We start from the raw sequence: 26984 nt of genomic DNA, 5'->3' as shown, positions 1-26984 counted from the left end.
CCATGGTCACTTCTGGCCCGTTAACAGTCTGCTAAATATTTGGGCCGAATTACGGCCCGGTGTGTTTCCGGCCTGTTAAAGGTCCTTCTTCATTTGGGCCCATTTATTGGCCATTGAAACATTCGGCCCATAAACGACCGCGAAGGATTTGGGTCATATTCGGCCATGTCTGACATTCGGCCTATAAGAGGCCCACTGTAGATTTGGGCCACTTCCAGCCTGTTGTGATTTTCTACCTATTAACGTTGGATGAAATCCATGGGCCATTTGTGGGCCAATGTCATAGCAGGCCTATTAAAGAACCATATAAAACAGATACTAACCATGCCCGACCGAACTTCTGGCCTGTTAAAGGCCCATGTAGTAGGTCGGCGCATTTACGGCCCATCTGAATTCGGCCTATGAATGATCCGCATTGTAAATGGGCCACCACTAGCTAAGATACATTTCAGCCTGCTAATGACCAGTGGGTTATTTGGCACAATCAGGGCCCAATCTCACTTTCGGCCTATTAAAGGCCCATGTTATTTATGGGCTCGAGATATTTACACATGTTAACGGCCTATTGTTACCGAGGGCCCAAAATATGTGTAGGTCTGTTAAAGGCCCACTAGGGACACATGCCTACCAAAAATATGAAAGTTTATGCTGATTTAGGCCCAGGTATTTTTAGTGGGCTACATGCAAATTACGGCCCATAATCATTTTTAGCCCAATTGGAATGGGCCTAACGAACCTTTCTGACGAATACATTACTAAGATAAACCTACCCTATACAAAAACAGCGTCGTAATTTCTACATCCTTTGGCAGCACGATAAATGTTGTATCAGAAAAAATTAAAATTCTAGCCACACAACAAGGCCTATTTGTAATGCCCAATATGCGACTATACTCCACACGTGTCGAGGCATGACTTGGGGCATAAGCGCGTATTGGTATGGTCGCAAGAGTGGTTGTATCTCTATGCATCTCATGTACTCAATAGATAGAACACGAGCTTTGTCTTACAATCGCCACAACGTCACACAAATAGCATCAAGATAATACAATCATTCAAGATGATCACAGAGTCCGGCTACAGACGAAATCAAACGAATAAAAGACAACCACCCAAGCTAAGTCCCGATTGACCCTACAGGGCTCCACTACGGATCATTCGGAAAGGAAACATAGTAACGACCACAGTCTTCGTTGAACTCCCATTTGAGCTCAGTGGCATCTCCTGCATCAGACTCATCGGTACCTACAACTGTGGTTGTAGTATTTTGTGAGCCACGGGGACTCAGCAATCTCAACCCCCTCTATAGCAAGAATATCAAAGCTTAAAGGTAAGGTATGGACATATGGTGGAGTTGCAGCAAGCACTAAGCATTGTATGGTGGCTAACTTACAAATGTAAGAATAAGATGAGAAGCTACGTAAATGATCACGGTCTAGTAATGATCAAGAAGTGATCCCGAAGTACTTACGTTCAAACATAACCCCACCGTGTCCTCTTACCGATCCTCGTTGAAAAGAGACCATCACGGTTACAAACACATTTGATGTATTTTCAAGAGTTTGCTTCAAGTTCCCACAACTAGATATTGAAAACTCCCATCTTCCACATAACCGCGGGCATGGCTCTCGAAAGTTTAAGCCCTGTAGGGGTGTCCCAACTTAGCCCATGACATGCTCATGATCCGCGGAGACAATCCTCCATCTCGGGACCCTCCGATCAGACTCGTAATCCTGGTGCATAGGACATTTTGACAATGGTAAAACAAAACTAGCAAGGCCTCCTGACATGCAGACACCCTAATAGTAGCCGCACATATCTCGTCCCAGGCCACGATCAGCCAAACTTCTGGTAGGCCAATCCAGAGTTGCCCCTGGCGGCCACCGGCGGTTGACAGGTTGGACCAACCTTCATGAGGAGCACTGGCCCGCGTTGTTGATTAAGAATCCTCGGGTTAATTGCTACCTATGCAAATTTTAGTTGTTATTAGGAAAATGGTAAAACCAAGGTTGGGCCTTGCTGGAAGAGTTTTATTCAAAGCGAACTGTCAAGGTGGGCCCATAATCCCCCATCGTGTTAGGGACGCAAAATTCAAGGAACATAACACAAGTATGAGGGAAACTAAGGCAACAAGAGTGGAATAAAACACCAAGCAGAAGGCCAAGCCTTCCACCCTTTTACCAAGTATATAGATGCATTAATTAAATAAGAGATATTGTGATATCCCAACATATCCATGTTCCATCATGGAACAACCTGCACTGCACCTGCAACTAGTAAGTCTATAAGAGGGGTTGAGCAAAAGCGGTAACATAGCCAAACAACGGTTTTGCTAGGAAGGTGGGTTAGAGGCTTTCATGGCAACATGGGACGCTGTATAAAACAAGTGGCAGGTAGCGCGACATAGCAATAGAACGAACATATAGAAGGCAAAGATAGAAGTGATATCAGGGGTAATGATCATCTTGCCCGCAATGTTTTTAGAGGTATCGTATCCTTGCTCCTCGGAAACATACTCGACAGGGTCCTCGTTCACGAATTCGTCTGCCGGCTCTACCCAAAGCAAGAACACAAGCAACGGAACAACAATCAGTCATGGTGCAATGCGCAAGCAACATGATGCAAGACATGGCATGGAATGCAAGATATGATGTGCAATGCATATGGGTACTCCGGAAGGGGAAAAGATGAACATGGCACTAACTTGGCAAACCAAGCATGCCACTGGATAGATTGGGAGATTTTGGTTGAAATCCAATTAAAGATCACAAGGAACGGATGCACACAACTCAAACGGTGAGCAAAACAATAACAATGCAAAGCTGAGATTAACAACAACATGGCACTTGAGATGCAACAAAAAAAATATGGTACAACTGTCCAACATGATAACTAAAGGCATGGCAGTGAAGTACACGTAGAGCACTACAAGACATGAACACTGAGGTGCTGCTAGAAACCACTAGAACATGCTCAAAACATCATGGCAAGATTGCAATTGATAACAGGTTCACAGACTTAGTGAAATTCACTGAACATGGCAAAACAGATTTAGATAGCAGTGTTTAGGACTAGCAAACTATATGCTACAGGAACATATTATAGCAAAAAAAAGCATGGCACACTCCTACTAAATGCACTCAATAAAACTCCCTTACTGAACTTGCTCCAAAGATCTACAGAAATTTCATGGCATGGCAGAAAATAGTATCAATGCAAACAAGGCAAGTGATATGAACTGACCCAGACTTAGTAGAAATTCATGGCATGGCAGAAAACAACATCATGATAGCATGTTTACAACCTTGTGGCACTCGTCACAGTGCACTTCATCAGCAGGAGTTAGGACCGGAGCTGTGACGAGTTTCTCTTTGAGAGTATTGAAGGCAATGTCACACTCAGGAGTCCAGGCGTACTTGAAATTCTTCTAGAGAAGGTTGGAGAGAGGCTTAGCGATTTTTGAGAAGTTCTCAACAAACCTTCTGCAATAACTTGCAAGCCCGATGAAACTACAAAGCTGCTTGACGTTCTGAGGAGGCTCCCAGTTCACAATTGCATAAACCTTCTCCGGGTTAACAGGAATGCCCTTGGCGGAGATGATGTGACCAAGTTAAAGAACTTCATCAAACTCACATTTGGAGAACTTTGCGTAGAATTGACACTCTCTAAGCTTGTCGAGCACTAATCGCAAAATGTTTAGCATGATCCTTTTTTATTCTTGGAGAACACCAGGATATCATCGAGATACACCAAGACTAATTCATTGGTGTAGGGGTTGAAGATGAAGTTCATCATACGAGAGAATGTAGGATGGCCATTGGCAAGCGCAAAAGACATGACAATATGTTCATAAGAACCAAAGCTCGTTCTGAATGCTATCTTTGGGATATCTTCTTCACGAATGCGAATCTGGTGATACCGCATACGGAGGTCAAGCTTGGAAAACACCTTTGCACCTTTCAGCTGCTTGAATAACTCATTGATATTGGGAAGTGGATACTTATTCTTGATTGTCTTCTTGTTCAATGGGCGGTAATCAACACAAAGTCATTCCATGCATCCTTTTTCTAGACAAAAAGAACACCACAACCCCAAGGAGATGAACTTGGTCTTATTAGACCAAGACATTCTTGTCCATCGAGTTGTTTCTTCAATTCTTTCAGCTCTTCTAGCCCAAGCTTGTATGGGCGCTTACAAACGGGTTATGCTCCGGGCTCAAGATCAAAAAGGAACTTGACTGGCTGCTGAGGGGGCATACCCGAAAGCTCTTCTGGAAAGACATCTTGATACTCACAAACAACTAGAATCTGAGAAATAGCGTTGATCTCGCCTTTCTCATTGAGAGAGAACAACCGAATGGTGTCATCACGAGCCGCAAAGATAATCACATCTTCGGACAGATGAGTCAATTTAATCTCCTTAGCAGAGCAATCAAGAAGAGCCTTGTGCTTAGAAAGCCAATCCATGTCAAGGATAAGATCAATGTCGGAATTGCCGAGAATAATTGGAGAAGCCGGAAAAGAATAACCGTTCATCTTCAGGGAGACATATAGAACCATGTAGTGAGAATTCATTTGCAAGCCCGACGAAACCACAATTAAAGACCTAGGCAGCTCTTGGAACAAATACTCATGTTTGATGCAAAAGGTCTTGAGATGAAACAATGTGATTCACCCGTATCGAATAATACTTTTGCAGGAATGTCATCCACTAAGAGATTACCCATCATCACTTCTGAAGAGTCCTCTTCTTGAGATAAATTCATCATGTTCACCTTTGCATACTTTGGGTTGTGCTTGACAACTGCATTACTCGCTGACCAGACCAAAGGATGAGGCGAAGGCGCCTCAGGTGCACTTGTTGGAGTAATGCCCTTTCAAACCTCACTTGTGACAAGTGACGTTTGAAAGTGGATGAAAAGGTGGAGGAGGAGGACCTCCTGTCCTTGGAGCCTGAGACTGAGACTTGTTTTGATAGCTTGGGTTGGGTGCGTGGGAAGATCCATGACCACCTGGGTGCTTCTGCTGATAAGGCGGATGAAATGGAGGAGGTGGAGGGAGCCAGAACTTTTGTTGCTTTGAGGGCAGTTGGGAGGAAGAAGACGAGTGAACTGCATCCTTGACCCTCTTCTTTGAAGCCTCACACATGAGCTGGGCTACCTCTTGCTTGAGAGCCATGTTATAGAACTGATCATACTGAGTAGGCTCAACAAGAACAAGAGCCAGCTGAAGGTCCTCTCTGAGGCCACCCCTAAAGTAGTAGATCAGTCTCTTTTCACCGAGAACATCTTGCCTTGCATAGCGAGCAAGATTCTGAAACTTGACATTGTATTGATAGATGAACATGCTTCCTTGCTTCAGATTGCAGAATTGCAAATGCATGTTCTCAAAAACACTTGTTGGAATGTGATGAGCTCAAAAGTCCCGGTAGAAGTTAGTCCAGGTAATCACTCGACCCCCTCTAGAGTCTTTGTACTGCTGCTACCAATCTGTTGCTTGGTCCTTGAGCTGGAAACAAGTGAACTTTATGTAGTCCTCAGGCCTGACATTGATGCATTCAAAATGCTTGTTCATTTCCACAAGCCAATCATTAGTGTCCATGACCTCAACACAAGCGCTGAACGTCTTCCACTGATTTGCGAGGAACTAATTGAGTGTGGCAAACTGAAGCTGATTGTTGAATTGCCCTTGAACTTGATTTCCTTGGTTGCCTTGGCCTTGGTTCAACTCTTGTAAGAGTTGAAGAAGCATATGTGCATTGGCATTGGTGTCCGCCATCACAGCTTGCCATGCCTCTGGTGGCGGAGGGGTGGCGAAGGTGGAGCGTTCCACTGCTCTCTGTCGTTACTGTCCGAGTTCAGACATGTTGGAGGAGCCATCCTGAAGAAGATGACATCCGTTAGAACCACCATAGAAATGATAGACAAGCTGAATCAAAGGCTGGATATTTGCAATGTAGTCTTCGCAATTAAAATCCTAAAAGAGATTGAACAAATGCATTCCAAAGTTAATATGATACGACCATTTGAATGGGAAGAAACATTGAAGGAGGTTGAAGAATAAAACAACAAGGTAACAACTGGAACAAATATATGGTAAAGATTCCCCAACCTCATACCAAATATCTTTCGAAAAGATAACTAAGAGCTACTAGAATTCCCACCTATTTAACCCCCGAAACTTTTTGGTTATGCAATGCGGTGTTGGCGATACAAGGAGGCACAGATATCTCAGACAACTAACAAGCCCTATGCTCCACCTGTATCCTTCTGTCAACACATAACCAAGAAACCTCCGGAAATCGTGTACCTCAGACCTTCGAAAAGCATCCGCTATACTAGCTGTGGAAATACTCCCGAACTCCCTTCCGAGTACTGGGTGGCATCGAGGTTATCTCACCACTAACACACATGGAAGAGTTTTCGCTGTCGGCGACCTCTGGTATACCGGAACTGCAATGATTCAACTGTGACGACAACACCTCGGAGCTCAACTCCCCGGGACACTACCACAACCCCTAAATGTCAGGAGGCACCAAGAACAATGTTCTCGTCACAATAATATCGGAACGATCCCAAGATACCCGCGTGATCCTAAAACAAAATTTTAGTGAAAAAGAGGAGAGTGAAGTCAAAACATCTACATCAGGAGTCCTCACCAGAGCGACAGGGAGTCAGCAATCTCAACCCCCTCGGTAGCAAGACTATCAAAGCTTAAAGGTAAGGTATGGACATATGGTGGAGTTGCAGCAAGCACTAAGCATTGTATTGTGGCTAACTTACGAATGTAAGAATAATATGAGAAGCTACGCAAACGGTCGCGGTCTACTAATGATCAAGAAGTGATCTTGAAGTACTTACGTCCAAACATAACACCACCGTGTCCTCTTCCCGAACCTCGTCGAAAAGAGACCATCACGGTTACACACGCGGTTGGTTTATTTTAAAGAGTTTGCTTCAAGTTCACTACACTCAGATATTCAAAACTCCCATCTGCCACATAACCACGAGCATGACTCTCGAAAGTTTACACCCTGCAGGGGTGTACCAACTTAGCCCATGACAAGCTCATGATCTGCGGAGATAATCCTCCATCTCGGGACCCTCCGATCAGACACAGAATCCTGGTGCACAAGACATCGACAATGGTAAAATAAAAGCAGCAAGACCTCTCGACATGCAGACACCTTGATAGTAGCCATGCGTATCTCGTTCAGGACACGATCGGATTGTCCAAACTTCCGGTAGGTCAATCCAGAGTTGCCCCTGGCAGTCACCGGCGATTGACATGTTGGACCAACACACATGAGGAGCAATGACCCAGGTTATTGATTAAGAATAATCGGGTTAATTACTCCCTATGCAAATTTTTGTTGTTATTGGGCAAATGGTAAAAGCAAGATTGGGCCTTGCTGGAACAGTTTTATTCAAAGCAAACTGTCAACGGGGGCCCATAAACCCCCACCGTGTTGGGGACACAAAATTCAAGGAACATAACAATGGTATGACGGAAACTAAGGCGACATGAGTGGAACAAAACCCCAAACAAAACGCCAAGCCTTCCACCCTTTACCAAGTATATAGATGCATTAATTAAATAAGAGATATTATGATATCCCAACATATCTATGTTCCAACATGTAACAACCTCCACTACACCTGCAACTAGCAACGCTATAAGATGGGCTAAGCAAAAGCGGTAACATAGCCAAACAACGGTTTGCTAGGAAGGTGGGTTAGAGGCTTTCATGGAAACATGGGAGGCTGTATAAAACAAGTGGTAGGTAGGACGACATAGCGATAGAACAAACAACTAGCAAGCAACGATAGAAGTCATATCGGGGGTAATGATAATCTTGCCTACAATATTTTCAGAGGTATTGAATCCTTGATCCTTGGAAACGTACTCGACAGAGTCCTCATTCAAGAATTCGTCTCCCGGCTCTACCGAAAGAAAGAACGCAAGCAACAGAACAACAATCAATCACGGTGCAATGCACAAGCAACATGATGCAATACATGGCATGGAATGGAAGGTACGATGTGCAATGCATATGGGTCCTCCAGAAGGGGAAAAGATGATCATGGCACTAACTTGGCAAACCAAGCATGCCACTGGATAGATTGGGAGATTTTGGTTGAATTCCAATTAAAGATCACAAGGAATGGATGCACACAACTCAAACGGTGAGCAAAACAATAACAATGCAAAGTTGAGATTAACAGCAACATGGCACTGGAGATGCAACAAAAAAATATGCTACAACACTCGAACATGATAACTAAAGGCATGGCAGTGAAGTATAGGTAGAGCACTACAAAACATGAACACTGAGGTACTGCTAGAAACCATTAGAACATGCTCAAAACATCATGGCAAGATTGGAATTGATAACAGGTTCACAGACTTAGTGAAATTCACTAAACATGGCAAAACAAATTCACATAGTAGTGTTTAGGACTAGCAAACTATATGCTACAGGAATATATTATAGCAAAAAAAGAGCATGGCATAATACTACTAAATGCACTCAATAAAACTCCCTTACTGAACTTTCTCCAAAGATCTACATAAATTGTGATAGCATCAATGCAAACATGGCAAGTGATATGAACTGATCTAGACTTAGTAGAATTTCATGGCATGGCAGAAAACAGCATCATGATAGCATGTTTTCAAGCTTGTGGGACTTCATGGCATGGAATAAAATCTAGCATGAAGTAGACATGAAAAAGAAGCTACACATGTGCTAAACAATCAAAAAAACAACAACATAATGTAATATGGCATGTGTGCAAACTTGCTCAAATGATGAAATGGATGCCCAAAATTACACAAATATGTTGGGGTCTCTATAGAAAAAAATCCCCACAATTACACAAATATGCAATCTGCCTAGAATAGATATTACAGAAATGGCATTTTCCATAATTGGAATGGTCCAGAAAGGGACTTGCCCAAAAAGGAAAGATTCCATCTGCTCGAAACGGAATATACTCTGCAGTAAAAACAAAAGGAAAAGAATCAGAGGGGGAGAGGCTGATGTGTGGGACCTAGTCGTCTGCGTGTATGATAGGTGGGTCCCGTAGGGTCCCACATGGCGGTGACTCGCGGCGGCCTCCAAAATAGAGGAAGGAGGGGAGCTGACGGTGGTGATGTGGCGTGGTTGTGAGGCTCACCGGAGTTGCCTCTAGTGCCTAACAGAGCAGCGGAAGGGCGCAACACAACTGCGGAAGATCCCGCACACCCGCCTGCCACGCTCAGCACCGAACGACAACGGGAACGTCGCCAGTGACGAGGTGATAGAGACAGCGACGATGGAGGCGAACACGGCTGCGAGGGCCAAGACGAGAAGCTGCGTGCACTGAACAGCACCACGCGATACGGCGAATACGACGAACATGCACAGATGGTCTACGGTGGGTGGAGCACTCGCCAGCAGCGAGGTCCGATAGCGACGGGTACGGCCGCTCATCGCGATCGCACTAAGAGCATGAAAAAGAGGGGGGAAAGGCATGGGGTGAAGCAGATGCTCACCAAAAAGATGCTTGCGTTCTAGGATCAGTGAGAGGAGGATGGCGACGATGATGGTGGCGCTCGAACAGTCGCAGTGGCCGGAGATGAAGAAGAAGCCGAAGTCGACGCTGCAGGGGGCTCCGGCTCCACATAGTTGATGTTGGGGGTGTAGTCGATGACGGGGAACAAGACGGACATGTTCGCGGTGTTTGCATCCTATGAAGAGCACGCTAGCGACGAGGACGTTCTCTTAGATGCGCTCGGGGAAAGTTTGGGCGGTGGATCTGGTGGTATCTCACCTAGCGGCGGCGGTGAGAGGGAAGAGGTGAACCCTAGGGGTTTGGTGGACATGGAGAGGGGGTTTAGAAGGGGCCATGGTGAGCGGGTGGAGCACGGCGACGCGCTCGGCCATGGCATGTGCTTGCGCGGCAAGGGGGACCGATGAATGGGAAAGGTGGGTGCGGGCTACAGGGGCTCGCTGACTGGTGGGGCCCGGGGCGTCACGTGTCAGCGAAGCAAGGGGTATGCAGGTGTGCAGGTGAGAAAGGGGCGCACGCTGGGCTGGCTGGTGCGCGAGGCTAGTTGGGCCGCGCTGGGAGGCCAAGGCCTAGGTAGGCTGCTGCTGGCAGGCTGCCGCTCCTTTTCATTTTATTTAAATTTCTTCAAATAGAAACTAAAATGAAAAGGCCAGGAACCTAGGAGAAGAACTTTGTAGATATAAAAATATCCTCAAGCTCCAGGAATTATGATCTATTTGATAAAATTGGATTGGACATTTTTAGAGGTAGAAAAATAAAACAAGTTTGGATATAATTCAAACTTGAGGCATTTTTTAACCTAACCGAAACAACTAAAAATAGGCTGGAATTTTACAGAGAGGTTTTGGGCGTGGATCAAGATTGCTGGGGAGAAATTGAACATTAATGTAGAAGGGAAAAGTGGCACATGCAAATAAAAAGGAAGGAGGAAATGAGGGGTGATGATGCAAGATTCATGCATGAAACATGCAACAACATAACATGTATGAAAACACACCATGCACATGATGACGATGGAATGCAAGATGACATGAGATGAAATGCATGATATGAACAAAAATGCAAAACGAGAAAACCCAACCACGAATGATTTAATATAGCAATGCCGAAAATGGCAAGAGTTGGAGGCACAATTATGGAATGTTACATCCGAGATGTTACACTGTTGGCAAAAAGTTTACAGTCCTTGCAATTAAAAGCACTATTAGATGTACATAAGCACATACCATTTGACCTGGGGGCTAATGTTTCAGGGTGTAGAATCTGATGGAGCAGCATGATCATCCCCTCTTTTTCCAGCATTGCTCTTGAAGAACAAAGCAAATGTCTCATACTCTGGTTTCAAAACCATTCATATCCAATGTAGTCAGAGTCAGGATTCGGAGTCAGATCGATTTTCCTTAGACAGAATCGAATCGTAGTATTGGAATCAAGGATTCTACTAGATTTACTCAAATAAGATATTTTGTATCCACGAAAGAAATTTATATGGGTTCTATAGAGTTTTGATACTAAATATAGAGCAAAGACATACACATCAATGCTAGTTCTATTCCACTTCTTTTTATGGCTAACCTACTATTAGATTGGATGTATGGAACATATATAAGGAAAATATATAGAACATTGAAATCTTTGATGCACGATATTTACTTACAGGTTTTTTTAGAATATGTGAATAGCCGATCACTTGTATATCCGCCCTAAAGTGCTGAACCTTGGAGGGTCTTACTTTGCTTCTCAGATCAATCTTGACGCATCCTGCTTCCCACACCAATTCCATTTGTCGACAAGTCTGATCCTCAATTTTGATCTAGGTTTTGAGAGCCAGATCAAAGGTGTCGGCGGCTGAGCATTTGGGCTTGGTATGGGAATAAAGGGCCATGAGGCATGTGAAAATGGTTTGGATGATGTCATACTATTGTGGCACAACTAAACAAACGACTTAGATAAATTAGTAAAATCGGACATAGTCCATAGCATTGTCGGGATTCTATAGTTTTGTACATGATTCTATGATTTAGATCGCGAGTCAACATGGATTCTACTTGATCCGGATTCATAGTGGGACTTGGATCTACATGGTTCCGTAGGATCGTGAAGTCGTAGGATTCTAGGAGTCGAGTCAGGATTCTGACTACCTTGTTCTTATCTTGATGACATTTGTCAACCACTATTCTTGTTTCAGAAATGACATCCATTAGGAATTGGACTTGTGTCTGGAGCACAAATATATCAATCTATCTAGCTGGAAAATTTTGTTTAGTAGGCGATTTGGACGAGTTTACCTTGACAACCAACCCAGAATTATACTGTTAGTGGAGAGATACTGACGCACTACAGGAAGGTGTTTTTTGCACTGTTAGTGGAGAGATACTGACACACTACAGCAAGAGGTGACATTGTGCCTGTGGTAGCCTTGTCACCTTCCGGTGGTTGTGGTTGTTCAATCATTTGTTCCATAGCTTGCTAAAAGTTTGAACTTGTGGATTAGTGTACCAGATAAGTTACTAATGAGACAAAAACAAACAAAGTAGGTTTCACGTTATACATAACTTATTTTGGTTAACTACCGTAATACATTAGCATGTATTGTAGTACCAACTACATAGTAAAATCACTTTCGGAACAAATGTCCATGTAGCATGCGTACTATATTGTCTATTTCCTCAAATTCGTTGACATGTAAGGGTAAAGAGACATGGTTTAAAGTAGGATGAGCATAGTATGACATCATTCATATCATGGGTAAACAGATATAAAACAAACAGGCTATTGTATCATTGTTGTGTGGGCACGTGAACATCACAACTAGATTAGAGATCAAGACCAAATGACTATCCTTCATCTCTTTTAAACTGTGTAAGGTGAAATGATACGTTAAGACAACTATGTATAAAAGTGAACAGAGTAACTGACATTGGCTGCAAACCAAGCAGTTAAATGAACACGTCACAGTAACAAGCATTTCAAAAGGAGTAGTAGGGACTTACAACAGTGACTTGAACTGGTGTGCTCATACCCTTCATCTTGCTGGTGTGGCAATCCTTGAAGATTTGCACTGCATTCGGTTAAGGTTCTTTTGGTCCACGCAGGCTTTAATTTCCTCTGTATTAGGAACAAGTCAATATAGATATGATAACATGGCACAGAAAAAAAAGGAAGTGGAAGCTATTTACAAGAGCCTCGCAGTGTGCAATATAGCTACGAGATCATGTTGCCTGCTGGAATTTCACTTTTTTAGAATGGCTGGTCTTGTTCCTCAAACAGATAGCCTAGAATAAAATATTGTCGTAGGGCACATACATAAATACAAGTTTGATATGTGATCTGATCAAATTTATATACCATACCTAATTCTTTGGATTAGACCAGTGTTTAACAAGGGTTGTCTAGTCTTCATCTGTAATATATTCCACTAGAGATGTTTGGGCCATTTAATTGTTAGCCTTGCCTTCAAAGTGAGTTTTTCTAAGGTGATACCGATATTGTCACAGAGCAGACTAAAAAACATGAGTGCATGCTTGTTTAGTTGCATCATCTTTGGGATCCAACTTGAACCTCATTTGTTGAAAAAAGAATGTGAGTCTTATTAGGAGGAAGCTAGAAAGTATGGGACAAAGCAAGACAATATTACAAATTGCGATAAATAACATTACTTATGGATAAATGGTTGAGGAAGGTGTTAAACTCGGTATCGTCTTTCTCATTCCTGTACTATATCCACGATGGGAGGATATGCGCATGACACCTAACAGCAACGGCTGCCTTGGATACGAACTTGGTTGACTCTGTAGCATCATGTGGCCTTTTTCAACCTACCTCAAAATGGATCTCCATTCTTTCTCCTTCAAATTTTGTTAATCTGTCAAGCATTATCCCTGATGTCTGTTTCTGCTTGCGCTGTGGTGCTAGTTCAACAATAAATATGGAAAGTGTTAGTGCACATCAAATTGTGAGAGTACATATAAAGGAGCATGCAAGTGCAACTTGACTCGGTCAGGTACCGTCTTGGTCTTGATGCTCATGAGGTTCATCTGATTTTGCCAAGTCATGTTGTGCCAGCAGTGCTTCGGAAGTAGTGTTAGGTGTGAAGACAGCTTGGGAACTGGCTAGTTATGGAGCAAACGAACGAGTAACTCGTTGAGATACCGGTACAGTTGAAGCGGATGCTGCAGCTGGTGAAGCAGGTGATACTCTGTTTGTAGATTTAGCCGATGGACTTGGACCTTCTACTGCACTATAAGTACCAGTAGAATCTCGAGGGCAGATCGTTTTCCATTGCACCCAACGAGTAACACCATTGCCTACTATATTCTTTTCCTTGCCCTTTTTTGACTTTGCCATGTCAAGCCGTACCCACAACACAAAAGAATAAAATCGCTCTTTAGAACTCACTGATGCATGATATAGAGAAGCAATACTTTGATGTAAGACAACCGTATGAGGATGGAATATGTAAGAAAAAATAGGATGCTGTGAAATATTCACAACTAACTTTTGTAAAGTAAGAAGAAGGATTTTCAAGAAAATAGAAGTAATGCAAGCTAGACACCATATGAGGGATGCAACCAATATCACTCTGCCATGTTAAAAGTGTCTTGTCATAAGTGACATTTCAAAAAATTAGAAGAAGTACAACCTAGAAATGAATGCAAGATTCAACCATTATCAAACTGCCATGTTAAAAGCGTCCAATCATGAGTGACTGATGCGGGATACACAATAGCAGTACATTGATGGCAGAACATGGTATGATAGATAGATATAGTGTATTCTATACACAGAAAGGCATGTCATATGCACATGTATAACGTATAAAGTTAGCAGGTGAAATTTAATCAAAATAGAAGAAATACATGCTAGAAAATATATGCAACATGAAACCAATTATCACACTGTCAACCTAGAGCAAGCACCTGTGGTGGTGGATTATAGGAGATGAACTCGTCATGTAGACTTGGGACTTCAACTACATTAGTAGTAGCAATGGCAAATCTAGAGAGTCTATGTTTGCATCGGTCCGGAGGACCACCAACATCCCCTAACATACTCTTTTCCTTTCTCTTTTCTGATATTTCCTTATGAAGTCAAAACCACAAGAAGATGAATAAAATTAGCTCTGCATAACTGGTTGATGCATGATACAGACGAACACTACTTTGATGTAAGGCAAGCGCAGGATAGGAGGATGGAATATATACAAAAAAGACAACATTTCATATTCACACGTACAATATGAGGATGGAATATGTATGAAAACAGTAAGCAGAAGGCATTTCAAAAAAAATAGAAGAAATGAAAGATAGGCACCATATGAACATGCAACCAATATCACTCTATCAGGTAAAAAGTGTCTCATTGTAAGTGTAATTTTAAGAAATTAGAAGCAGTACAAGCTAGAAGACAATGCAAGATGCAACCTACATCACACTCCCAAGTTAAATGTGTCTTATGGGTAAGTGATTGTTGCAGGTATAAGTTGTAAGCTATGCATATGCAATTCAACAAAATTAGAAGCAATACAAACTAGACACCATACGGAACACACAACCACATATAACAGTTCCAAGTTAGAGCAAGCACCTGTGATGGTGGATTATGGGGGATGTGCTCATCATCTACATAGCTACATTGACTATCCAACCTTGTGTTGTCATGCGGATCTTGTTGAGAGGATGCTAGAGTAGAATCTGTAGAGATCCACTGTTTGAGTTGCTTCGAAGGACCACCATCATCCACTGCCGTACTAATTTCCTTCAGCTGTATTGATTTTGCATTTTGAAGTCAAACCGATAAGGAAAAGGAACAAAGTTCGCTCTTCAGAACTCATTCATGCATGATACTGACAAACACTACTCGGATGAAAGGCAAACTCATGATACAAGGATGGAATATGTACGAAAAACAGGACGGCGTGACATATTCACACCTATGATGTGGTAACTAAGCAGAAGGCATTTCAACAAATTAGAAGCACTGCAAGCTAGACACCATATGAAAGATGCAACCAATATCACTCTGCCAAGTTCAAATTGTTTGGCATTTCAACAAATTAGAAGTAGTACAGGCTAGAAATCATATGCAAGACGCAAACAATATCAAAGTGGTGACATAAAGGTGCCATATCATAAGTGACGGATGCAGGATATGCAAGAACAGTAGTCTGATGTAAGAACATGGTGTGATCTGATATAGTATGTTCTATAAACAGGAACACGTGTCATATTCACATGCATTATGTGTGAAGTAAGCATATGCAATTCAACAAAAGTCAGAAGCAATACAGGCTACACATCATATGCAACATGCAACCACATATGATAGTGCCAAGTTAGAGCAAACACCTGTGATGGTGGAGTAGTACAGATGTGCCCATCATCTACACAACTATGTTGACTGTCTAGCCTTGTGTTGTGTTGTGAATCTTGTTGGGAGGATGGCTGAGTAGAATCTGTAAAGACCCTCCATTTTAGTTGCTCAGAAGGACCACCATCATCCAATGCCCTACCAATTTCCTTCTGCTTTATTTATTTTGTATTGTGAGGTTAAACCGACAAGAAAAAAGGAATATAATTCGCTCTTCAGAACTCATTCATGCATTATACCGATGAACACTACTCTGATGAAAGGCGAAGTCATGATACGGGGATGGAATATGTAAGAACAACTAGACTACTTGACATATTCACACCTATGATGTGGTAACTAAGCAGAAGGCACTTCAACAAATTAGAAGAACTGCAAGCTAGACACCATATGGAAGGTGCAATCAATATCACTCTGCCAAGTTAAAACTGTCTCGTCATAGGTGGCGTCATCAAACTAGAAGCACTACATGGTAGAAGTCATATTCAAGACCCAAAGCAATATCTCACTGCCAACTTTAAGGTGTCCCATCATAAGTGACTGATGCAGGGTACATAAGAAGAGTAGTTTCATGTAAGAACATGGTCTGATAGACAGATATAGTATGTACCAAAATTAGGAAGGCATGTCATATCCACACGTATCATTTGTAAGCTAAGTAGACGCAGTTTACACTAACTTGAAGCAATACAAACTAGACACCATATGCAACATGCAACCAGATATCACACTACCAAGTTAGAGCAAGTACCTTGGATGGTGGAGTAGGGGAGCGGAGACTTGGAACTTGTAATGCACTAGCAGTATGAGGAGAATCCATACAGATGCTCCATTTACGTTGTTGCAGAGGACCACCATCATCGCCTTCCTTACTCTTTTCCTTCCTCTTTTTTGATTTTGCCTTGTCAAGTCAAACCCACAAGAAAAAGGAATAAAATTTTCTCTTCAGAACTCATTGATGCATGATATTGACAAACACTAATTTCATGTAAGGCAGCCGCATGATAGGAAGATGGAATATGTATGAAAAACAGGATGACATGACATATTGACATGTATGATGTATAATGTGTAAACTAAGCACAATGTGTTTGAACTAGTTAGACGCTATGCAAGCTATAAACCATATGAAAGATGAAACCAATAGCACTCTGCCAAACTAAAAGGGTGGCCTCATAAATGTATTTGACCAAATTAGAACCAATACATGGCAATAGGCTAGAAACAATATGCAATATGCAGCGAATAAAGGTGTCTCGTCATATGTAATTGATACAGGATACAAAAGAGAGGTAGTTCATGTAAGAACATGGTTAACAGATAGATCTAGTACGTACCAAAAATAGGAAGACATCACTAGAAAAAAAATGCACTTCCGTGACGATACGTGTTGGTCACACTAGGTGACGTTTTCTGTCATGCATGTACATCCATCACGATTTTATGAAAGAAGCAAGATAGTCATACCTGTGCTATCATAGAAGTGTTCCATCACATTACCAAAATTATCATCACAGAAGTGTCCACTTCCATGATGATAAATCCCGCGTCATAGAAGTGCTTTTGTCAAGGGTGACTGACACGTGGCATCTAGCGTAACGGGTCGCCGTTAAGCTATTGGGTCTGATTTTTGATCTGATAACCCGCTAACAACCACGACCAGTGTCGATTTTCCATGTGTAAAATTCTCATTGGACGACGGAACCACGTGCCAGCTCCGTGTTGGCAAAGGTGTCACTCATCCAATGGGCGAGATGCGCCTATGATATGTTGACATGTGGACAACCCAAAAGTGGCCCATAAAGGTTAAATGGGCCGGCCCAACTAAAGGCCCGCCAGATTTTGTAGACCATAATGGGCCGGCCCAGCTAAAGGCCCACGAGATTTCGCAGACCATAATGGGCCGGCCCAGCTAAAGGCCCACAAGATTTTGAGCACACTTGTGGGCGGGCTCGGTAACAGGCTGCCATGTTTTGGGCCAAATGTCGGCCTATATTTGATCTGGTCCATTAAGAGCCTGCCACATTCCGGGCCTAATAAAGGCCCATATGAGATCCGTCCCATTAATAGCCTACCATGTTCTGGGCCAAATTACGCCCCAGATCACATCCTTCCCCTTAAGAGGATTTGGGCTAAATTATGGCCCATATTAGATTTGGCCGGTCAACTGGATGCTATGCTTTGGGGCCCACTTGCTAAAGGCTCATGTAGTAATTCGGCCTGATATTAGTTTCGGCCTATTAAAGGCTCGTTTAACATTTCGGCCCTATATTTATTTCGGCCTATTAAAAACCCGTCATATAGTTGGGCCTAACTATGGCCCGGCTTGCATCCGGCCTGCTCCTAGCCGATAATCTGATTGGGCCAAATAAGGACTGCAACCATTTTGGCCTGTTAAGGGCCCATGATGTGATTGGCACAATCATGGGCCGGGCTCTATTTCGGCCAGTTGTCGGCCCATGAGCTGTTCGGCACGTTTCAGGCCCAACCTACTTTTCAGCCTCCTAAAAGCCCATTGACTTTTCTTGCAAAAATAGGCTGGCGGTTTACTCAGCCTATTAAAGGATCGAATCTACTAGTGGGCCGGTTTACATTTAGGCCTGTTAACGAACCAAGATGACTGGGCCCATGATGCGGATCATACATAGTGATTTGCATGACGGCCCGATTTTGTACCGTAACTTTACAGTTTGGCCGGGTTACTACGAAGACATGATATATAATAGTAAAATAGCTACAACATCGTGAATAATAAAAACCCTAGACTATGCAATAAAGAAATTATGGCATATTACATCCACTAGGCATGAAAGTTCGTCACTATGATAATAACGCACAAGCAGACAACAGATTAAATACACTATGCATCAAATATCGCCGCCAGTGCAAATAAACACACCGACACAATAATATACAAAACTGACAGCACTTCAATAGAGTTCAAGAAAGGTTAGCCCTGCTCAGGAGCTGGAGCGCAAGCAGCTGAGCAAGCTGATGAGACAACGCTTCTTGACACTTCTATCCTCCTCACTATGAAAGATAAACAAGCAGGTAGATGACATGTTTTGCACATATAAGTATTAGTGCTGACAATTTATCAAATTTCTTACTGACGAATAATGCGACACAGTTTAAAATAGCATTAACAAAATATGGTATTGTTCAGGTTAAGACATGGCAGGAAATGACATTGTGAAGGAGTTGGCAGCTTCATGATACAACTGGATTACAGATCAAGAACTCATAAGTATTAATGGTTAGTGTGCTGTCAATTTATCCCATTTCAGATTGTCAAATAAAGAGGCGGTTTAATAATAGTAGAATGATACGATAGTGCTCATAGTTAAGACATTGCAGAATATGACATTCTGTTGTAGTGGGTAGTTTAATTTACATGGTATGAAGAAGGAACTTGGTTGTACAACTGAAAACATAAATTGAGAAGGACAAACTTTTGTTTATGAACTACATAATAAACTTTCAACATGCAATATGATGCAAACACTAAAAATAAACAGATGTTGCAGTCATGCCTAACCAAATATACACAAAAAAGTTTGAAGGCTTGAGAAAGACAAACTTACATTATTGGTGAAGACAAGCTCTATAAAGCCCTTGTCCATGCTGGTGGGGGGGCAATTCAAGAATCTTCTTCATAAGCATTGCCTTTATTCCACATTTTGTTAAGAGTAAATATAATTGTGATAATATAAGAAAAATGGAGAATATTTAAGATAAGATGAAGAGTGATGCTACATAACCAAGTAGCTATAAATGTAAGTACAGTGATACAGGCAAAAGGTACATCCAAGAGCAATGCAGAGCTAAACTTCTTCAGTACCATTGGTGTTATCCAACCTTATGGCAAGAGTAAACATAGATCTGATGTGTAGAAAATGGAGGGAAAAGAAAATAAGTTGTAGTGTGATGGTACATCAACAACTAGCTGTCAATATAAGTACACTGATAAAGGACAATAGGTACTTACAAGAACAATGCAGAGCTAAAAAATTTCATTGGCATTGGATATATTCTACACTAACGTAACCATTCGTACAGATGAGATAATTTGGAGTGAACAGTTGATAAGCAAGCTATCCTGCATACTGCTGTCACATAATGAACCGGGTATGAATGCAAGTACAGTGATACAAGACAACAGGTACTAACAAGAGCAAAGCAGCGGGCAGCATATTTACGATATCTTGTCGTCCTTTTCAAACCGGAATTCTTCTTCGAGCATATTTCCCGCAAAAGAGATCCGTAAGGCACATGCGGGAAAGTAGAAGTTCAAATTGTCATGTGATATCATAGACAATAACCTGGGAATGAGACTAGTGCATAACAAGGTTTTCCATTCAATGTCTTCTAAATTTAGCATAGGAGACTTCACCGGAAATTCGTTTATAGACTTGCCATCAAAGTTTGATTTCCTCAGGTAACACCGATACTGCTGCAAAGCTTCCTTGAAAAGCGCAAGCAAGCTTTGCTCGTCATGACTATCCAGATTGATCCTCGCCTACTTACAACAATGTTATATAAATCATTGATGTGTTCAATCATCACAAAAGAGGAAAATAATCACCATCAATAATAGCACTTACACATAAGTGGGACAAGAAGATGTGAAAATCGTGTTTGTCTTCACTATAATCTTCCCATGATGGAAATATATGCACGTAGTCCCTAACAACATTGAAAGCATTGTCTTTTAAACTGGGAATCTGCAGGAACTGGTCGTCTCTGTAGTTGGGATATGTCTTCGGCTGGTGGACTTTCTATACTTTTTGCTGGAGTGGCATTTTTCTATGGTATGACTGTTGCTATGGCAACAGAAACCGGCATACCTTTTGCTGGAGTGCAGGTCCTGTGTGGTGGGGCTAGTGGTGTGGCCAGTGAAGTATGGGTACAGTCTGCTGGAATCGGTCCTACGTTTTGTGTCACTGGTTGTAGAGCCAAAATAAGTGGGGTGTTGTCTGATTTCTCCAGCATCACCACTTTTTCGAGGACTTTGATGGTGCTCCTTTAGGTTGGTCAATCACCCTCTTCCTCTTTGATGTATGATGCACAAGAACAACTTTTGAGTGGAAAAACATGGTATGATGACAGATGGAATATGTATTGATAATGGATGGGCATGGCATCTTGACATATATGATGAGTAAACCAAGCAGATTGCGGTGCAACAAAGTAGAAGAAATGCAAGATACACACAATCAATAAAACCATGGCAAATTAGAACATGCACCTTGATGGGTGAACATGACAAGCCATCTGCCTTTGATTCCTCAAGGTTAGAATAGTCATTAGGATCATATTCTGAACAAGAATCTATAGGGGGAGCGTATGAGTTTCATTGCATCCAGAATGGAACTCAATGCCTTGGTGCCAATTTTGTAAGTTGTTGCAGTGTTCCACAATATTCTTCTGATGTGCGGATTCTGATACTCACTATGATTACGTATAATATCTGAGAAGCATGAGAACATAAATAGTAGTGAGATTATCTTTGTAATGCAGAGGATATTCTAATATAAGGGTGCCCCTATAAACCCTTGTGTGCTATCACTAGATTCTGATGAGAGAGCTCATGTGTGATGTAAAATGGTGCGTGCATTTATATAATCTGGCACAAGTACACAAAAAATAGGCTCCAGAAGTAAGGATAGTTGGCAGATGATAGGTTCATAATATACTGTATAGAGAGTTTATTGCCAAACCATGATAACAAGAGCACATAGCAACTAGGCAGATCGTAGTGTACATAAAAGGGGTACACCATAACCAGGATATATAAATCGAGAAAGTGCAATTGGCTGGAAAATACGGTGTTGTATTGCCGCTACTAATTGAAAGCATAGGGATCACGTACATGCCAGCTCTATCAGCTGTTGACTGCAGATGTCCCTACTCCCCTTCCTGACAAGGAACATACTATACATACTAAATATAGAATAAACAGAAGAGGAACATGTTAAAAACCAAAAGAGGAAGCAAATTATTGAGATTCCCCTTGTTTCTATACAATGTTGGTTACCCACTCATGATGAATCACAACGCCCAAAGAAATGCAATTCCATGCTATCTCTTTATATGTGGCCACATGCGTTTGGAAAATCAAGTGGGAGCATTACCTGACCAATTAAATGTGTGTCTGTTAACTAATAGCAGTATCATATCACAATTCGTATTTGAAGAAGTAAGCTTTGGACTTATGATTGGTGTGTTGTTTAGCTTCAAGAGTAGACTGCTGCTAGTGCGACAAAAAGTAGCTACACAAATCATAGTGTAGATATAACGGGAAAACCATAAGCATCACAAGTAAAATCAGCCAAGTGGAACTTGCTGGAATATATGTGCTAGAATTGCCTGTACAACTAGAAAAGCTTAGGATACCAGCTCTCTTAAACTAAAGGTTTGGTACTGTTAATATCAGTGTAACTCTCAAAGGCGACACACCTTCTCGCATTTCCTTGCTAATCTTATAGGATTCAAGTGGGCAGGCCACTACAATTCCTATTCCTATGTTTACAAAATCCTACGAATCAAAGAGGCCCGAAGAGTTCATAATGTCCATCACAACCGACCGTATAGACCTCTACACTGCAAATGTCCCTGGTCATCTTCACTACAAGGAACATATTGTACGACTATCATACTCCCTCCATTCTAAAATATATGTCTTTATAGAGATTTCCATGGTGGATCACATACAGATGTATGCATATACATTTTAGAGTGTAGATTCACTCATTTTGCTCCATATGTAGTCCATGGTGGAATCTATACAAAGACTTGTATTTAGGAACGGAGAGAGTACTTATTAAAGAAGAACGAAAGAGGAACATGCTAAAGAAGAGCAAGCAGACTATGGATAATAAAATGTTCTTTGCGCAGTGACAACACATGATGAACCAAAGCGCATTAAGAATGCGACTCCTGCTATCTCTCAAAATGTGGTGCACGTGCTTTTCAAAAGTAAAGTAGGAACATTAGCTGACCAATTAAACATTATCTGTTTTAGTAATATCAGCATCATATCGGATTCATGTTTGAGCAACAAGTTTGGAATTATGAGTGGCACGTTGTTGAGCGTGATGGATTCCGGAGCAGTGCTAAGCAGCTACGATGACGATATTGAATATAAAGGCATGTCAGCATGCAAGTCGCGTGACTTTTATCATTTGGGTGTGTCGACCATTTCAGGCGGTTGGATGAAGATCCTATGTCTCCTAACCCTTCTTCTTCCTCGTCTCTGATTCTTCGCCTACAGAACACCGCACGGGCCACCGGCCGAACCACCGGCCTGACTCCCCGCCCTGCCCTGAACTGCCCCCACCGCCTATGTTCCTCCGCCAGCCCCACCACCGCCCCCACCCGTGTCGAGTTTTTTTCGTTCTTCGAGGCCCCACCACCGCCCCCACAACCACCGTCCCCTCCCGATCCCCTTCCTTCGCACCGGCGAACTCTGGCGAGCTCTCAATAATCGACTGGCCCAATTTTGAAATTCAGTCTACTGTCATTTAACTAGTGTGGAATATAAAAGGGGAAAACCATTAGCATTGCGAGTATAGTGCTGAGCGTGCCATGGCAGATGTGAAGGTGCAAACCGGACAAAGGCAACTTCGCAACCAATGTTTGCTTTCAACTAACAAGTAAGTGATGGACAAGAAATCAGAGTAAAGCAGTGGCGACATATTTTCTTGCTGCGATAAATAAGTTGAGCAGATACGAAAGAGTACCACCTTTGGTGTGGCGCCGTGTATGCATCTGCTGAGAATTTGACAGTGTTGTGGTAGCGATGGCCGTCAGCGGTGTAGAAGCAGATCTAGGGGGATAGGCAATGGCGACGGTGCATAGTGGACGAGACAGTTGTAGGAGCAGCGCCGACAAGGTGGACGATGACGGGGATGAAGCGAGCGGACGGGATGCAAGGATCCTAGTCTGAAGCCGCGGATGAGAGAGGTCGATCTCTTGTAATGGATGATGGCGTCGAGTATCAGCTCTGGCATGGTGGAGGAGGACGGCGATGGATGGGGTGGCGGACGGAGGAGGCTCGGGTGGAGAGGGTGTTTTGGCGCCCACGGAGTACGAATGGGGAAATGGAGGGAGAGACGAAGGGGGGAACCATGTCTTCAGGGCGCGCTTGTCTCAACTTCGAGGAAATTTAGAAACTTAGCCCCCGTTTAAAATTTCCTACATCACATCAATATTAGTGGTTGCGGATAGGACGGTAATGTCTCATACACTGAATATTTGTCGACGAAGGTTTGTTTTGGCTCCCACCATGTATGAATCAGTGAAGGAGTCGATTTCGGCCGAGGAGACACTATGTTTTGGCGCCTGCCGTGTATGAATCCGTGTGAGAGGCGCTTATGTCATGTTTGAGTGAAATTACAAACATACCACTATCAAAACCTATAGAAATCGAGCCAATAGGCTTTGCGTGTCAGGGATAGTCAGTAATTTCCATCTCCCAGATTTTCGTTTTGGGCGGTTAATGCAACTTTCCCCGCTTTGTTCAAATTTTTGCAGAGCAAGAGTGGACTTTTACCATGCCAACTCAATTCAAATCCAGTTTGTATTCTATTTTTGTTCGGGCCGGAACCATTTTTTATTGAAATAAACTTCTATATACATCATTTTTTATATATACTTTCAAAATCACAACACCCTTTATACACAAATATGGTTTACAAATGGCATGATCTCAGATTCATAAGGCTGCATCCATCTTAATTTGGATTTTCAAATATTTGAAACCACTTTATGTTGAAATCCAATGTATGCATTGCTAGCTAACTGTCTCCAATTAATGTGTGTTTGATGCGATTTTTTTTACTTCTCAAACATGTATAATGTGTTTCACACATGCAACATATAGTGAAATCCCGTTTAGACATTAATTGCATATAAACCATGCATTGTGTATAATTAAAGAATCTATGGATCACTAGTATTCATAGACTATATAACATTACACGTGTCCCCAAATTCAAATGAATATGCATGTTTGATACAACAATTTGCGTTATGATATTATCGATGCCGTGATCTCTAGTTCAAATATTTGAATCCCCTTTAATCCAGATATTCATCTCATATAGCTATCACTCATGATTATATAGGAGTATCTCTCTAGACCTATACGCGTTCATCGTCTCTTGGGTATCTCTCGTGCTACCTGTATGTCAACAATGATATTTTATCTTTGTAACACACTGAAGGTACTCTCTCCCTCGACCTTCATCACTCTATCTATCTCTAAGTATATCTCTCTCCCTGCTATGTGTCTCTGACTATGATTCTCCATGTGAAATCTCTTTCTCTTAGACAAACACAAAATTCCTCTCTTGGGGTCTCATTTCTCTCTACTATTCCCCTGTGTGCCACTCGCACACCCCCTCTCACACAGAGATGTCTTTCACTCCTTAGGTATGAGAAGGTACGACTCTTCCTCTTAAATATATCTTTCTCACAAACAAACACAAACTCTGTCGACTAGGGTCTCATATCTCTCCACCATTCTCTTGTATGTCGCTCACACACATTATGTCTCCCGAGATACCTTGCGTTTCCTCATATGTCTCTCTAGATATCACTCTCATTGTGAAATATCTTTCTCTCTCGCAGACACAAAACTCCGTCTCTCGGGATCTCATTTCTCTCTGATATTTGTTTGTATGTGACTCACATGCACCGTATCTCTATCTCTCTCACACCAACACACATAACTCAGCCTTCTAATCCACTCGATTCCTATCTCTAATGCACACTAGCTAGCATCTTTATCTTTCTATTTATCTGTTTCTCCATCAACCTTCTTTCTTGCCCTCACTCTTGCTTCCTATGACGCACACTATATATGTTTCTCTCTACATGCAGTCGTGCACCCTCTTTTTATCTTTCTCTCACACACATAACTTCACCCTCTGAACCACCCAACGGTCATCTCCAACACTCAAATTAGCCGATGTCCCTCTAGCTAGCATCTCTATCTCTGTATCTATCTGTAGTTTCTCCACCAACATTTCTTTCTCGCACGCACTCTTGCTTCCTATCACGAACACTATATACATGTAGTTTTTTATTTGAAACATTTTACTTTAAGTTTCGGCCGCTCGCTAGTTTAGTTAACCAGCGGATGGGCTTCCAACCATGAATAGTGCAACACGTGGCACATCCATAGCAGCCGTGGCAGTTCTTCCTAGAACACTGTTATGGCAATTTTTTTTTGCAAATTCCATATCATATTTTCGTTTAAGTATACCTTGACATCTGTAACCCCAAATTCATCGATTCTTCTTCTTGTGTACTCGTAGTGACCAGTAGAATAGTGTAGAGTCAAAATTTCAGATTTTTGCACTGTTTAAATTCGAATTTATTCAAATTTCAATTCAAACTTCCGGAGACCATATCTATCAAACCGCTTATCCAATTTATTTGATTTTTTTGCATTATGATCCTAGTGGCATGTAGATAATATATACCTATTGATTATTTATCTTATTCTAGTTTTATTTGAATTCTTTGTTGTTGAATTTATTCTAGTATTATGTGAGTATGATTTATTTATCAATGCATTCGTTGAACGCACAGATTGTCCGGAGTGTGGAGCGGATCAAAGCTAAGAGTAGTGTACTTCAGCAACGTTCAAGGCAAGTTGGCACTTTTGATTTTGCTCATCCTATATTTTGTTATGCATGTGTGGTTTTTATGCTATGGTATGTGCTTGGTTTGATCCGTAAGTTCTCTGTTGTCTTGTTTTTGGTATTGGTTGTGTTATGTGATTAGCTTGTTGTGGTGAACATGGGCATGTGTCGAGTAATTCATGAAAGTGGTGAGTCATTATAGTTGCAGGCTCGGGACTTTTTCTTAGGTGAATGAGTCAATGGCTGAGCGCTCTATTGTCCTTAGAGAATGCGCCATGGCTGAGCACACTTGAGTTTTCGGGGCTTAAATCAGGTGAATGTGTTGATGGCTAACCGCTCTATTGTCCCTCGAGAATGTGCCACGACTGAGCGCACTTTAGACTTATTGAAGATCTTTGTCATTCTTTTTT

The sequence above is a fragment of the Triticum aestivum genome, chromosome 3A, assembly GCF_018294505.1.
Source record: "Triticum aestivum cultivar Chinese Spring chromosome 3A, IWGSC CS RefSeq v2.1, whole genome shotgun sequence".
Taxonomy (NCBI): domain Eukaryota; kingdom Viridiplantae; phylum Streptophyta; class Magnoliopsida; order Poales; family Poaceae; genus Triticum; species Triticum aestivum.
This window is presented reverse-complemented; position numbering follows the sequence as displayed.